The sequence below is a fragment of the Alligator mississippiensis genome, chromosome 13 (genome assembly GCF_030867095.1).
Source record: "Alligator mississippiensis isolate rAllMis1 chromosome 13, rAllMis1, whole genome shotgun sequence".
NCBI classification, from domain to species: domain Eukaryota; kingdom Metazoa; phylum Chordata; order Crocodylia; family Alligatoridae; genus Alligator; species Alligator mississippiensis.
This window is the reverse complement of record NC_081836.1, coordinates 24,940,452-24,955,567: the sequence shown is the minus strand read 5'-3', so window position 1 is coordinate 24,955,567 and position 15,116 is coordinate 24,940,452. Positions and strand designations below refer to the sequence as shown.

Genomic DNA, 15,116 nt, shown 5'->3' with positions numbered 1-15,116 from the left:
TGGAACACAGCAGCCATTGAACAGGGCACAGCACCACTCCAGCTGGAGGGAGTGGAGAGGAACACTGCATGCCGTGGAAACTGAAGGGTGAATTTAAATCAGCAGGATGTTACCCGAGGTGGCTCATGGCCAGGACACCCGTTCTGCTGTGCAAATTGCCATGGGATCCAATGACCACAAATCATCAGGCTCCAGGTTTTACCGAAAAACAAACAAAAGGCACCTCTAGCAACACAGTGCTGCCTTACACCAGGCTGGGCAATGGTTCAGCCTGAATCAAGAGGTAAAAGCACCCCTACCAAGGTAGCAACCTAGTTGCCAGCAATACGCTAATCCCCTCTGTTGGAGGTCACCCATCTAAACATCAGCCAGGCCTGGCTCCTGCTTAGCTTGAGACACCAGATAAGTTCACAGCCCATGATTTTCATTAACTGCAGAATCAGGCAGTCCCCATTAGTACAGACTTTGCTACTGCAATGCACCCAGCACCTGCCCCAGTTGCACCTGAACAGCTGTCATGTGAATTCCTGAACTGCAACACTGAAGCTGCCCATGTCACCAACAACTGTTGATGTCTAGCACAAAAATGCCTGGGATCCCCTTATGAACACTCCCTTGCTGCCCTCTTGCTCAGTGTTCAGTGCCTTCATCTGAAAGAGGAGGAGCATGCAGCCCATTGGCCTCAGATCCAATCTGCTGCTAGAACATGAACAAGCACTGGTCATCCAAACTAGCTGTCACTACCCTCACAGTCGGCATCAAAGGAACCCACTGGAAGGGCAGGGCCAGGCCACTGCAGGCTCCCTCCTCAGCCCAAAATCCACTGACAATTCCAAATGTCAACAGGTGCCACGCGGGCGCTGCCAGCCCAGCTTTATCTCACCCTGAAGGGCAACCTCTATTTTCATTCCTGGGACACAAGCCCTTGCCGGCAGCAGCAGCAGCTTGCTCCTGCAGCTAATCAAGTGATTTTCAGACAAGCTTTGACTTCAAGTGTTTTGAGGTAGGTACATCTCTGCATGTGAAGAACCTCACATAGTCACAGCACTGTAGTGAGATAAGAATAACTCTAAGGCTCAATACTGGGTCTAGACCAGCTAAGAAACTAAGTTCCTGATGCACAAACCTAGGGAAGCCCCTGCAGGGACCTCTGACATCCCTCCTCTTTGCAATCTCTTGTCTCCCCATACAATGGCAACTGAACGCTCCCATTTAAATGCTGCAGCCAAGGGCCTTACTCTAAACCTTTGGCTGACTGAAGCCTCTATTTATCACCATTTATTAACATTGCCCTGCATTGTTTTGAGTGCTGCTGAATTGCTCGGTCCTTGTTGTCAGAAAAAGGGAGAAAAATTTCCTTTCTGTTCCAAGAGGAAAAGAGAGGCAGGTTCACTGGAGGGCGACTCCCTCCTCAGCTCAAACAGCCCTGGACACTCAGACTTGGCTTTGAAATGATGGGTTTATTTATTTGCGGGTCATTCACAGAAAGTGGGGTGTTTTTAAAACCTGCCCTTCCTAAAAAATGCTGGCTTCCCCTTCATATATTTCCATGACACCCAATTAACTTCCTGGTGCAGTTCAGTATAAATCCCCTCTATATAAAAGCCAGCTGCAATGAAGCTTTGCGTGCAAATATGTCAGCCCAAGGGAGAGGCTGAACTTTCACGCTGAAGTTTTCTGTTTTACATGTATAAAATAATATAAAAGAAAAGCCACCAAGAGGGAAAGACCTGGGATTTGTACAACAGCCCAAGATGAATGGTACCTACCAAAACACCAGACAAATGGCATAACCTGCTCGCCCACCCCCTCCACCCCCCACACATGGCACCAGCCAAAACAATCCATACCACAATTTCTCACTCCAAGCCCTAGGGCTGGGGCGGGGGGGGGGGGGGACAGGGGAGAAATCTGCAACCAGTCAGGAGAAATGTGTGGCGGTCTGCACCCGGGGGGGGCACTCCTGTCCCCGCCAGAAAAAAAGGGAAAACAGCGTGACAAAGAGTTCGAAATATCACACGGCGAATGCCCTGAATATTAAGCAGTTTTCCTTACCTTTCCTTCGGGGGTGGCAGCAGGCAGGAGAGGCGCTTCTCCTTGCCGCTTTGTGCGTGCGTGGGTGCCCGTGTGCCTGCTCACCCCCGGCGTTAAGATGTTCGGGGGCGGTTGGTGGGGAGAGAGGGGGACCGGAGGATCGCCCCGCAATGTTCACGGCCGCCGGTAAATCGGCGGAGCAGGGAGAGCAGCTTTGCACCAGGATCCAGGAGCGAAAGCAGATGGAGATCTCGTCTGAAAGAAGAAAGAGCTGGTTCTCCTCGCACACCCCCAGCAGGACTCTTTGCCGCTCCGCCACATCTGCAGCTCTGGAGACCCGAGGATGTAGCAGTCGCCTCTAGTGCTGGATGCGTGTCTCTCCGGCTTGGGGAAGGAGGGGTGTGCGGAGGGGGCCAGCCTCTCCCTCTCCTTCCAGGCTGCAGCCCCCGCGGCCGGGGAGGCGGCTGCCGATGCGAAGTGAGCGGCGCTGCGGGGAGATCGGAGAGTCTTTTCCCACCTCCCCGGCTGGTTTTTTGCTTGTTTGTTTGTTTGTTTGTGTTTGCGGCCTCGCGAGGGGCGGCTGCGGCTCAGAGGTGACCGCCTGTGCGAGGGGCGGGCGGGCTGCGCGGTGGGTGCCGCTTCCCGGCGTGATTTATCGCAGCCCTGCGGAGCTGTCTGAAATTGACCAGCTCCGATCAGTTTCAGACAAATTCTCCATTTCAAGGCCGAGGCGGGCCCGGGGAGCTGAGCGCATGCCTCCCGCCCCGCCCCGCCCCGCCTCGCCTCGCCCGGGGGCAGCGCTCGCACGGCTTGGGGAGGCAGGCCCGGCCCGGCCCGGCCCGAGAGCGGCGCGCAACGCGGCCCCGGCCTCGGCTCCCCAGGAAATCCTGGCAGGAATCCGGCTCCCGCAGCGCGGCCGCAGCGCAGGTCACCGGGAGCGGCGCCCACGGAACGGGCGGGGAGCCGGGCGGGTCCCTGCGGCCCTCGCAGCTAGTGGTTAGAGCGCGCGGGGCGCCGGGCGGCTCCTCTGGCCGCGCCGCCCACGTGCCCGGGGCGCCCCGCTCCCACCCAGGCCGCCCCACGGGCCGCGGGCGGGGGCTGGGCTGGGCTCCCCCGGCTGTCCCGTCCGGCCCCACGCACGGAGCCGCGAGCGCGGGGGGCGCCGGGCGGCGTCGCCGTTTGGGTCCCCCAAATCTTGGCGCTGGCGGCAAAAGCAGCAGACACGTCACAGCCCCGGACAACGTCACGCGGAGACACGTGTCGTTGTGAGGGTGCTGAAGCGGCGGCCTCGATCGGCGCTGGCCCGGCCACGACCTCGAGTCACGCGTGGGTGCCGGCGGGGGGGGGTCGCTCCCCTGCCGGACAGGAAACCCCGCGAGGTGACGCAGTTTGAGACACGGGAAGCGCCCCCCGGGTTTCCCACTCCCGGGCCCGATCCCCGCTTCCCGGGCAGCGCGGTTTCTGCATCCATGACGTGATGCCCTGATCTCGGCCGCTCGGCGTGACGTGGCGAGCGACGTCACGGCGCGAGAGCGGCTGGGGCCGGGGCGGCGCGTGGGGAAGTGCGGGGCCGGGACCGCGAGGGGCTGCAACCTCCCTCCGGGCCGAGACCCGAGGGCCCGCCGGAGCTCTCCCTGCGCCGCCGCCCAAGCGCGGGAAGCGAGAGGCCGAGTCAGCGCTGAGCCGAGCCAGGGGGATGGGGCCCAGCCCGCCTCAGCAGTCCCGCGGCTCCCCCGGGACCGGCCGGCGAGGTGCTCAGCTGCGACCCGGGTGGTGCTGCTGAGTCCCCCTTAGCTGGAAAGCTGCCTGGACGTGCAGGGTGAGGACCAAGTGGCAGGTCGGGGTGCTAGGTTTGTGCAGTGGCAGGGTTGAGCAGAGTTCAGATCACAGACTGGAGGGGATGGTTTGGATAGGGATGATCTGGCCTCAGGCTGAGGCTGGACTAACTGAGCTGCACAGTCCCTTGCAGCCCCACTCCTCTGTTCTACAAGCAGAGTGGAAGGGACAGGACCAGGCACCTTGCTGACCCCTGGATGCCAGAGCTGAACTCTTGTGGGGGTTAGCCATGCAGACAGAGCGGTATCAGTGGACATCACAGAACAAAGGCGCAGCTTCCTAAACCAGGCATTCCTTAAATAGCACCAAGGACACTGGCCTGACTGCCCTGGAGACCTTCCAGAACAGATGGGGCATGGCAGTAACAGGCCAGCTCCCCCATACCACCCTGACCTGACTGGCAGGCTAGGTGAGGGCCTCCTCCAATTCTTGCCTTCTCTCCAGCTCCCCAGTGTTGAGTAGGCCTGTGGGTTGGGTGCAGCAATGGTCCTGTCCTTGATTAAATAAATTGGTGTCAGCTATTCACTTCCCAGGGACCACTATGAAGCCCACAGTTGGGCTAATTCCAAACCATTGATCCAGAGGTGCAAAATCCCTTAGTTAAGTTCCTTAGCTCCTAGCTAATACCTCAAGCCATTCTGAGCTCCTGAACTGGACTCTGATGGGCTGCATGAGGGGTTGGATTTGTATCTTATTTCAAAATCTGTCACCCCATGGCTGGCCAGGAGCATGATCTCTTGTGGTAATAGGCTAGCGTGTGACTTGTGCCATGGCAACAAGGGCAACCTGAGGGTAAGAAAATTGCATGCCTTCTATCCATTCCACAGCATGATAACGGGTGTCCCTTCCTTTTCCCTGTAGCACGGGGGGGGGGGGGGGGGGGGGGAGGGGGGGGTCAAGTAGTGAGTTGAGCATGCTGCCCACATTAGCAGCACTTTCACATCCTCGCTCTGTGCAGAGAGAACGCATGTGCCAGCAAAAGAAATCCTGCTGAAGCATATTGGAGAGGAGAAATGGACAAAGAGGCAGAGCTCAACCCTGGTTAGCCTGGGGTGGTTGGAGCTGTGCTGAATGCTGGGAGGGGAGGAATCACAGGGGTGGACAGAGCAAAGCAGTGGAGAGAAAGGAAATGAGAGCACTGCTGAGGGTAGATAGGGCAGCTAATGGTCAGGCCTCCCACCCAGCTAACAGAGGAGTAATGTCCCTGCTGCACAGGAACACACAGCTGGCGGGCCCAGCATAATGGAATCCTGTGGGCAAGCATGCAGAGACAAAGCTGTACAACTTTTCCCATCCTACTGTGTCCCTTCCATATTTCTTATATGCCTGTAAGTGTCACATGCCTCCGAATCAGATTTCCCTGCCATCCATGTATACTGCATTGTGCTTCCATGCCAGGATTGCAAGCAGTGCATTAAACTGTCACATTCCTGCAAATGCTCTTTGCGGCCATATTGCAGTAGAAAGCTGAGGCCAGGTGAAGTGACTTGCCCAAAGTTGCATAGCAGAGCTCCCACCCTCAGCTCCCTCAGGAACTCTTTTCAATTTATGTTCAATGACGGTGTGTAAGATTACAACATTATCTAAAAGAATCTTTATGGTTCCAAAGTCAAGTACCCAAATACTAGGAAATGCCAGAATAGGTTCCTGTGCCCCCTTGGCTCAGTCCCTTTGTGTGAATGCATGATGATGTGGTCCTTAATTACATGATCATATACTATATGCCTTTGCTTTGCCTTTGCACCACCAGCCTTTGCTTCATTCAGTGCACAGAGTAGCTGGTTCTCACTGAACGGGTACAAGTTAGTATTCCTTTTTTCTCCCATTTTACACTGTGTGGTTTCAGTGCTGTTGCCTGCCCACCACACAGGCCTTGTGACTGAAGAAAGAATTGTTCATTCCTCACTGTAATTTTTTTTGTTTTTTACAGGGGTTCATGTATTTTCACAGCATCCTCGTGAGGTGCGGTTGATGTATTATTCCCATTTTATGCTCAGAGATTAAAGTCAAAAGTGCTAAGAGCATCAGGTAATTCTGGATGCCCAATTAGAGGTGCCCACAGCCTGTTTATTAAAGACTTGGCATGTTAGAGCACTGTGTATTGAGAACACAGCTCCCTTGACCACACCACTGCAGTTGCAAGTACTTGGCACTTCTGCAGCTTGGAGCCTGGAAGTCTCAGGGTTTATACCATGAAACAATGAACACACAGTGGTCACCTGGGAAAGTTTTTGTTTACGTGACTTGCCCCAGTATCACATAGAATCTCTCTGGTAGAGGCAGCGATAGTATCCAGTTACCCAAGGCAGCATTCAGTTGCATTCAACAGCACGATACTGTCCTTTCTGCCCATCCCCTGCCTCACTTGCTACACAATCTATACAGCATATGAGGCAGTGTCCTACTAAAAACTTCCTCCTTCACAACACAGTCCTAATTTATCTGCAGAGCAGATCTATTGTGTGCACTGAGTGAGGTGGGAGTCCCTGGAAAATGCAGTTAAAGATTGTAAACAAGGCATTTCCATGAGGGGCACAGGTAAGGGTTCATTGGAGACAAAGTCTGGCATTTCACATTTGAAGGATTTTATAACCTTATGATTCTTTTAATGTAAGGTGTTGAATGTAATTTCCTACATTTTTAAAACCCTAAGAATGAGGAGAGTTTCTTCCTGTACAACTATATTGATTCCCACTTGTGTGGTAAGTAGAGTCAGGATCTTTAAAGCTACAGGACAAGCCTTTAAAGATTTAGCTTATATAGTATGACTGGTAGCAGCTGAAGGCCATTATCTTTAGGGTGGATGTGCCACTGGAGGGAGATGAGGGTAACCATTTGGCAGTGGTTTCATAGGTATGCGCTGCACAACAAAGGAATGTTAGGTTTGGGTGGGGTGGGGAAAGTGTATCCATGGGCAGTTATGGATCTTTCCACCCCAGGCTCAACAGCCTCCCCTTCCTTTGCTTTTACTTTGCTCATTCTCATCCATCTACAGGCAGATCCATCATCTGCCTTCACCCACTCCTATTGCCTGCTCCATTCTCTGGTCCATGTACCTTCTACTTCCCAGCTTCTTCTGTCCCTGCCCCTGTCCTTAACACCTGCCTGTGTCTACCTCTGGCTGTCCATGGCTTCTGCTTTCCTCTGCACATGTTCCTCTCATTCCCCTCTCTCTGCTCCTGTCCCTCTATTCTAGTTTGTTCCTATCTCCCCTGGCCTCTGCCCCCCTGTTCTCCTGCTTTGACCACCCTTCTGCCTCCCTCCAGCTACTTCATTCAGATCAGGCTGGTGCTTTTTTTGTGCTGCCAGGCTGCCAACAGGCAGAGAATGGAGTTCTCAGTAGAGGCCTTCTTTCAGCACCCAGAGTCTCAGGATGGTACATGCTCAGCACTGACGAACATTCAGAAAATTTAGTTGCTAAACTCTACCAAGTTTGCAGTGAGCACGTGCAAACCAAGACTTTTTAGATGCTTGTAACTTGTCTGGATTTTAGACAAGTTACAAGCATCTAAAGTTCATAGGGTTGACTTTGCCAGCCCTATGAACTTGCCAACCCTGCCTTTTCATAAGGTTGGCAAAGGGCAACTCTCTGAATCCAGCATACCACCTCATTCATCTGCATTTCTGGTTTTGGGTCCAAATCATAGCAGTGCTAGTGCTTCACAACAAAACAGCTTTTTCTAACATGGACCAACAGCATTTTTCCCAAGATGGTTCTTGGAAATGGCTGGGCTATTTCAGCTGAAACTCAAATAAAAAAAAATAAATAAAAGAAATATAGCCTGAGGCAGACAGCTGGCATGTTCTGAATGCTGAGGGGGCTCCAGGGGACTGTTTGTGCTACTTAAGTGGCACAAATAGGCCTTAGGGCATCAGAGAACAGGATCTGTAGCTCCAGGCTTTGGAAGCCAATCCTCTGTAGAGAAGGTTGGAGGCAGGATAAAGCACAGTCTTTCAGGATGGACTGGAAGGACCTCCTGTGACATCACATGATCTTTCAGAAACGTATTCATGTCTGTCTTGAAACCATTTGGGTTTCTTGCCCCCAGTCTCACTCCTAGGAGAGTATTCCCCGAAGGAATGCATATACCCATGTGTTCTGGCACCATCATTTTTCTTTAGCATGAACAGCTCTTGTCCTTGTTGTTTACATCCCAATGCATTAATTGAGAACAGTCATCACCCATTTTGTCTTTCTGTTCATTATACTCTTTCAGCCTTCTCTGCATTCCCCTCATCATGCCCATAGCTCTTGTCTGCAGCTCTTCTAGGCAGGCTCTTCTTTCTTGAACATAGACAACCAGAGTTATGCCCAGTGTTGTTCCTTTGGAGACCTCACTGGTGCTTTGTACACTGGCATTACACTTCCCCACTCTCTTCAGGAAATACCTCACCTGAGGATTGCATTGGCCTTTTCCATGGCTGTGTCATGCTGGTGACCCATAGCCACTCTGTGATGCACTTGTACAGCCGGGTTTTTCTTCTGTTGCTTCCACTTGAGACGCCCCAGCTTAGAGCAGAAATTCTTCTTATCCATCCCTCAGTTCATGACCTGGCATTTGTCTGCAACCAGAGAAGGAGTCAGGATCAGGTTCTTGATAGATTATATCACCCATCAGTTCCCACATCAGTATAAGGCAATTGCGTGGCAGACAGGAAGGATATGGGTTTGAATCAGGAGAGCCAAGCATGTTTGAAAAGCCCCGCAGAGAGGCAGGCTGTGCTTCAGTAAAGCCCTGCTGGCCAGCTGCTATGCAGACCAGGGGGAATCCTAGTTTACAACAGGGCTTCCCCCTGGTTCCCCCTGTACAACATTAATGTGCATCAATGGGATTTTACCAGTACAGTATTTTCAGCCTATATGTGGCTCCCAGCTTTGTCTTCATCTCAGTAGATCCAACAGAAACCCATGAGAGACCCACCCGGTGTTTGGTAGAGGTTGAGACCTGAAGTAGAGGCTGCTGATTGTGCAGCCATCCACACAAGAGCAAAGGGAGGCTGGTCACCTCAGAATCATAAGCAGAAGTGATGAAGGTGATTCCACCTGGTGCTGTGTTAGAGATCTCACTGCCTTTAGACCAGCATGTATAGCCAGTGTGGCAGGGAGGGGGCAAGAATCTGGCCTGCCCTAGCTGTGCTTAGAGGACTGGGTGACAGCCTATCATCAAGAGGTTGCTTTATCATCTTTGCAAGCCTAGAGGAGAGCTGATGGAGACAGAAGCACTGGCCAAGGTGTTGGAGGAGGCTGTGCTGAGAGGAGCTCTTTGGCAGAAGGTGTGAATTGACTGGAGCAGCTGTTGTATATACAGCCTTGCCTTGGGTTACTGCTCAAAAAAGAAATAAAACAGAAGTAGTAACTCCATGCTGGGAATGGGGCTAGGGGGGCAGTTGTGTGGCAGGAATGCCCACCCCCCTTCAGCAGCAAGAGAGAGCATGCTGAGAAATCACCTGCCAGCTGGGCAGTAGAGGGCACCCAAGCCTGTCCACACCATGGCAGTGATGCCTGAAAGAACTAGGATTGTTTAGTTTGGAGAACAGGAGATAGGGGAGGGACAGGGACGGATTTGATAACATCCTCCAAATACTGAAGGATGATCATAAAGAGGTTGGAGCTAAACTTTTCTCTGTGGCCAGACAGGACAGGACAAGGAGCAATGGCTTCAAACTGCATTGAGAAAAGTTTACGGTGGAGATTAGGAAGATCTTTCCAACAATGAGAGTAGTCAAGCATTGGAACAGGCTACCTAGAGAAGTTGTGGAATCTCCATCCCTGGACATTTTCGAGAGTAGGTTAGCCAGACACTTGGCTGAGGTGGTTTGGTCAGGAATTATCCTGCCCTGATGAGGGGGCTGGACTAGATGATCTCATGAGGTCACTTCCAGCCCTACTTTCTTATGACCCTGCGGCAGCAGGATGTTTCAGCCTGGCCATTCCCAAGCACCTCCCTAACACATGCCCCCCAGCCTGCCCACACAGCCATAAAGTGCCCTCCCCCCTACATTGCTTTCCTCTAGACCAGGGCAGGCCAGATGTGGCCCGCCAGGCCATTCTATCTGGCTCACGGGGCCCCCCAAAATTTAGAAAATTAATATTTATCTGCCCCGGCTGCCTGTCATGCAGCCCTTGATGGCTTGTCAAAACTCAGTAAGTGGCCCTCTGCCCGAAATAATTGCCCAACCCTGCTCTAGACAAAGCTGATATATGCGGAGGTCAAGAGCTTTGCAAAGCCATGTATTTGCAAGAGCCACAGGCACTATTTCTCAGCAGGAGAAAAACAGTAAGCAATGCGCAAATCCAGCTCTGTCCCGAGTGGTTTGGGCAGATAATGCTTTGTGCGTGACTCATGCCAGTGGAAGAGGGCTTCATAACCGCTCTGCAGACCAACTGCCACAGAGCAGGAGCAGCTGCAGGCTCCTCCAAATACCCAACTAACCCCCTGAATGCAGGAGGTGAGGTCAATCTCTGTGGCCCATTTACTCCTTGGCCCGCCTGCAGGCAAAGCTGGTGCTAGTGAGGCTGTGGCAGAGGCTAGACTAGGAGGGCATTAAATATGGTGCTGCAAGCTGCCTGTGGGTCAGGGCACCTTAGAGGAGTGAGAATGCATGCCTGCTCCTGGGACTGCCCAGGCACCTGTTTCTCTTTAGCCTGGGGTTGGCATGCACCCCACCTCCCATCCCAGGGAGGCCAGAGAAGGGCTTCCTAAAATGCGGAGCCTCTCGCCATTCCTCCTACCACAACCTGGCACCTGGATTTGTGCCATCATTGAACCACCAAGCCGTTATCGTGTAAAGCCCTGGGGTTCCATGGCTGCCTTGTCCTCTGGAACAGGACGTGCTAGCTGGATGAGGAAGGGCCGCCTCAAAGTGGAAGACTCAGAGCTGTCACTTGGCTCCTCCTGTTTAATGGGCCACTGTGTCCTAGGGTTAAAGGTTCTGTCACCTTCATAAAGCCCTGGCTTAGGGCCCTGCAACAAAGAAGCCAGACTCTGTAACAGAGCTCCAGGGAACAGGCACACAGACAACAGCTGTATTCCAAGCATCTTGCAGCTCTCAGACTGCAAACTCATCTTTCCCAGCCTAGGTGCCATCTGTCCTGCTCCCTTGGATGGGAACATCCTGGTGCTCTTCCCTCTTCCAAGCTACCGTCATACAGGGCCCTGTGACACCTTTCTGAAGCTGCCGGTTTTGGGAAAAGGTCTCAACTAGGGTGCATTGTGCAGATAGGTGCTGCCCATTATCCAACCCTGCTGGCATTTTACACCCACAGTGCACAGGGCAAAAATGCTTGCCTAAAGGGCCAGGCTGGAGGGAGGAGGAGCTCCAAGCTTTGTGCTTGCCACATCCCCAACTCCTGCTGATTCCCAGTGAAGAAAAGCAAAACAGACCCTGTGCAAAGCTGATCAATCCTCCTATAGCACAGGGGCTCCTCCAGGCCAGGGTTTCCACAGGCCTGTTTCAGTATGGAACAGGCAGGCAGCACCTTGGGGCCTGAGACCCTGAGCACGAAGAGTTAGCTGGGCCTGCCTGGAGGGGCTTTCTACATCTCCCCTCCTTTAAATGCTCTGGAGCATCTAAAGGGGACCCTGGGGTGGAGCTCCTGGGGTTGGCGCAGGCTGAATCCTGTACTCCAGCCAGCCCTTGGACACCTCCCTGGTGGTGTGGGTGGGGGCTCTGTCTGCGTGTTCACCTTTGGAATGTGGCTGATTCATTGCGCGCAGCCATGTGGTGCTGCTGGCTCTCCAACATCTGGAGGCCTGAATTCCTGGAGGAGAGCTCACAGATTCCTGCCAGCAGAGGCCAACCCTGAAGGCCCAGCAGAGAAACAGCGGAGGAGGGGGGAGTGAGAGGGGACTCCCTGCATGTGTGGAAACCACCCTGAGGGAAGGGCTAGGCCTCTCACTGCCACATGGTACATTGTACAGCCAGAGAGAGGCAGGAAAGTATGAATCAAAGCACACCAAGGGGTCCAGCCCAGCAGCACCCACCACCCTGAGCAGCCTGCCCTGCCGCTCTGCATAGCTCTGGGGCTGCTTTCAGAAGTGGCCCATGGCTGCCTCTGCAATGCCCTCTACTGCCCAGTGAGTAACCAGCACTTGAGTGCCATACGTCCTGTCCTGCTTTCCCAGAGGGCATGAGCAGCTGAAGACGTCCTGTTGGTAGGTTCCAGGGGAGGAGGTGAGGGCTCCCTTCAGTTCTGGATGTAATGCTCCCAGCTGGTATACTCCTGCCTCAGGAAATGGGGCTGAGGAGCCATGGAGCTCCTCGTCTCCACTAGTACCTGGAAGTCAGCATCAAGGTAGGGAGAAGATGTTCCCTGGGTACCCCTTCCGCTGGTTACCTCCCACCCACGCACCCACTGCTTTTGCTGAATGAGCAGCCAGGATGTTCCATCCTGGAGCTGGTCCATGCTCACAGGTCTCCCAGAAGAGGCAGCCAGCACAAAGGCACTCTGGTGCAGGGCTGAAGGCTTCAGAGCCAGGCTCCAGTGGATCCTCATTGTTCCTATGTGGTGCCCAGGATGGTGAGATGCAGGCTGCAGCCATGGGACATAAAAGCTGCCTTCACATGGTTGTCCCTCAGGCCTGAGCTGCAGCCCCCACTGCCCCAGCCCTGCCCCTGCCAGCTCTGCCAATGCCTGGTAGCCACCCCCACTATTTCAATCCTGCCCTATGACACAATAGCTTTTCCCCACCCCTGGACACTGCACAGTGCCCAGCCCTTCTGTGCTGGTCCCATGTCTGCTTTCAGCACCCTGATCATTCTAGGTTTTGCTTTAAAAAGCCCAGGCCATATCATTCCTGTCAGGTGGAGGCATTCCCCCTCCCAGCCCCCACTCTCTTCACTAAGAAAGAAGGCCCCAGAACCAAGCTGGAGAGCCTGCACATGCCCTATGCTCAGGCATCTCACACTGGTGGCCAGGTGTTTCCCCCTCATGTGGCACGTGAGAAAACAGAACAAGGGGTTTTGCCCACCACAAAAACTGAGCCAGAGCCCTGCACTCAGGAACCCTGCTGGTGTCCAGAGCTGGGGCAGTCAAAGGTCTGGGGCAATAGGGGAGCTCCTATCCCTCCTGCAGGAGTTTTGCAAACTGGATACCCAGTAGGATTTATGAACTGTCACTGGGGCTGCTGGGCCTGCCAGGGGACTAACCCCTGCAGGGCCTTTGAGGGCATGCCCTGGCAGGAAGGGAAGCCCATGAGGTGATGTACCATCTTGGAGCCCTGGTGTGCTGTTACCCTGTCAGGTTCAGGGCTGGCCTCATCTCCAGGTGACTGCTTCACAGCTGTGTCATGTCAGCAGCATCCTGAAACATCTGTTTGTGGCCTTGTAAAAGGGTACCAGCCCATCTGTAGCAAGCATTTGTGGGCAGGACCTCCCATTGCTTCAGCCCCACTGGCACTAAGGGCCCCCCATGCTGGCAGCCTTGACAGAGAGGCCGAGGATTGAGCAGGCCTGAGGCTGTAATGACTTCTCACCACTTGTGTACAGGGGCCCAGGGGCCATTTCCAGCAGCGGAGAGACAGAAATCAGGAATCAACTGCTGCAGGTCCAAGAGTTTCTGGGAAGAGGGACAGTGTCCCCTTCAAACCGCCCACCAAGGCTCCCCTGCCAGAGAGAGCGTGAATGTATAAAGGGGCAACTGCCACAACAAAGATTGCGTGGCAAGGAGCCTAAGGCCAGAGCCCCTGCCTCTGCAGGCCTCAGTGGCCAGCTGGCATAGTGAAGACCTGTGCTTGGCAGGAGGCCCGCAGCTCCTCTGGGAGCATAACCTGGCTGCACCCAGCCCTGTTGTCTCCGATTCCTGGACCAGGGTAGTACTGCCCTGCTTCAGCCCTGCAGTTTTTCTGTGACGGCCTTTTGGCTCCACCTCCAGGACCAACAGGATTGTGGTGGTAGGGGGCGAACTTGCTCTGCCATTGCTCTGTCAGACCCATGGTCCTAGCACTGTCCAAGCAGTCCCTGGGGCACTCAAAGGAATCCCCTGACCATTGCTGTGGTGGCTGTATGCAAAAGGATTGAGAAGGTGTGAACACCCTTACCACAAGGACACCCTCAGCGGGTCGCTCCAGGGTGAAGGAAGGGGGTTGGGCTCTCTCCGTCCCCTCTACAGCCACCTCACTCACAGAGGGTCAGAAAGACCCTGGTGCCCCTGTCCCCTCCTGCCACGCCTCACACTAAGGCCAAGGTGGGGGATGCTGTTCAGCCAGTCACTGTTCCCAGGGCTGCTTCTCTCCTGGAGCTGGAACTGGTGCAGGGGCCTTGGCAGGCTGTGCTCCTCCCTGCAGGCAGTGGGCTGTTCAAGAGTGGTCCCCCTGGTCTCTGAACCCCCCCACCCCTATCTCTATCAGCCTGTGGTGACACAGTACTGGGCAACCAGGGGCAGGGCAGCTAGTAACAAAGGACATAGAACCCACCTCTGTGTACACCTCCTAAAGCCAGATGCTTGGCTTGTCTTTTTCCCCTTCCCTCCCCCTCCCCCCAGTGGAGGAACAGAGGAGAGGGGACAAGGGCTTGGAGGTTCAAGCCTCTAGCTCAGGGGTGGGCAAAATGCAGCCCAGGGGCTGGATGCGGCCCGCCAGGCCATTCTATCTGGCCCACGGGGCCCCTAAAAAATTTAGAAAATTAATATTAATCTGCCTTGGGCTGCCTGTCATGCGGCCCTCAATGGCTTACCAAAACTCAGTAAGTGGCCCTCTGCCCAAAATAATTGCCTGCCCCTGGTCTAGCTTGTCCTCCAGAGATACAAGAGATGTGCAACCATACTCCACTGTACTCCAATTTCTGCCCGGTCAACCCTAGAGTACCAGGGGCTCAGCTCAGAAGTGAAAAAGCAAATACAGATAGATGATGCATCCCACCAGGGAAGAACTGGTGGCCTCCCAAGCTTTGCTGTGAGCTGGAAGGGGTCTCATAGCATCCTATTACTCTGGGCTTGCCTTCTAAATATATTTCCCAGGAGACACTATGACTCTCTTGCATGCTAAATAATTTTATTTAACAGAAAATAGGCGCCTTTGGTGATGCTGGTTGTGTTATGCAGCACAGTCTCCTGCTCAACTGAAAACTAGCCACAAATTGAGAAACATTCTGTAACCTTGTGGGGTGGGCTGGTGATTCAAGGGCTGCTGTTGTGGTTTTGTCACCAGGAACCTTCAAGGAACACATTATTTTCACTGATGAAAACTGACACAATTCAGTTGCTGTGAACCCATTTCCACTGAAGGTAATTCTTCAGTAGAACTGGC

At 53.9% G+C, this 15,116-nt stretch overlaps 1 protein-coding gene across 2 annotated transcripts in view; it reads right to left on the bottom strand.

Annotated features, from left to right (window-relative positions):
- The window catches only part of GLIS2 (GLIS family zinc finger 2), a 47,961-nt gene extending 45,147 nt beyond the window's left edge, over positions 1-2,814 (bottom strand). For both annotated transcript variants that reach the window (XM_059716486.1, XM_019492998.2), the window contains exon 1: positions 2,056-2,814. The gene's annotated coding sequence lies outside the window, so the exon portion shown is untranslated. The remainder of the gene's footprint in view (positions 1-2,055) is intronic.
- Positions 2,815-15,116: the final 12,302 nt, after the last annotated feature.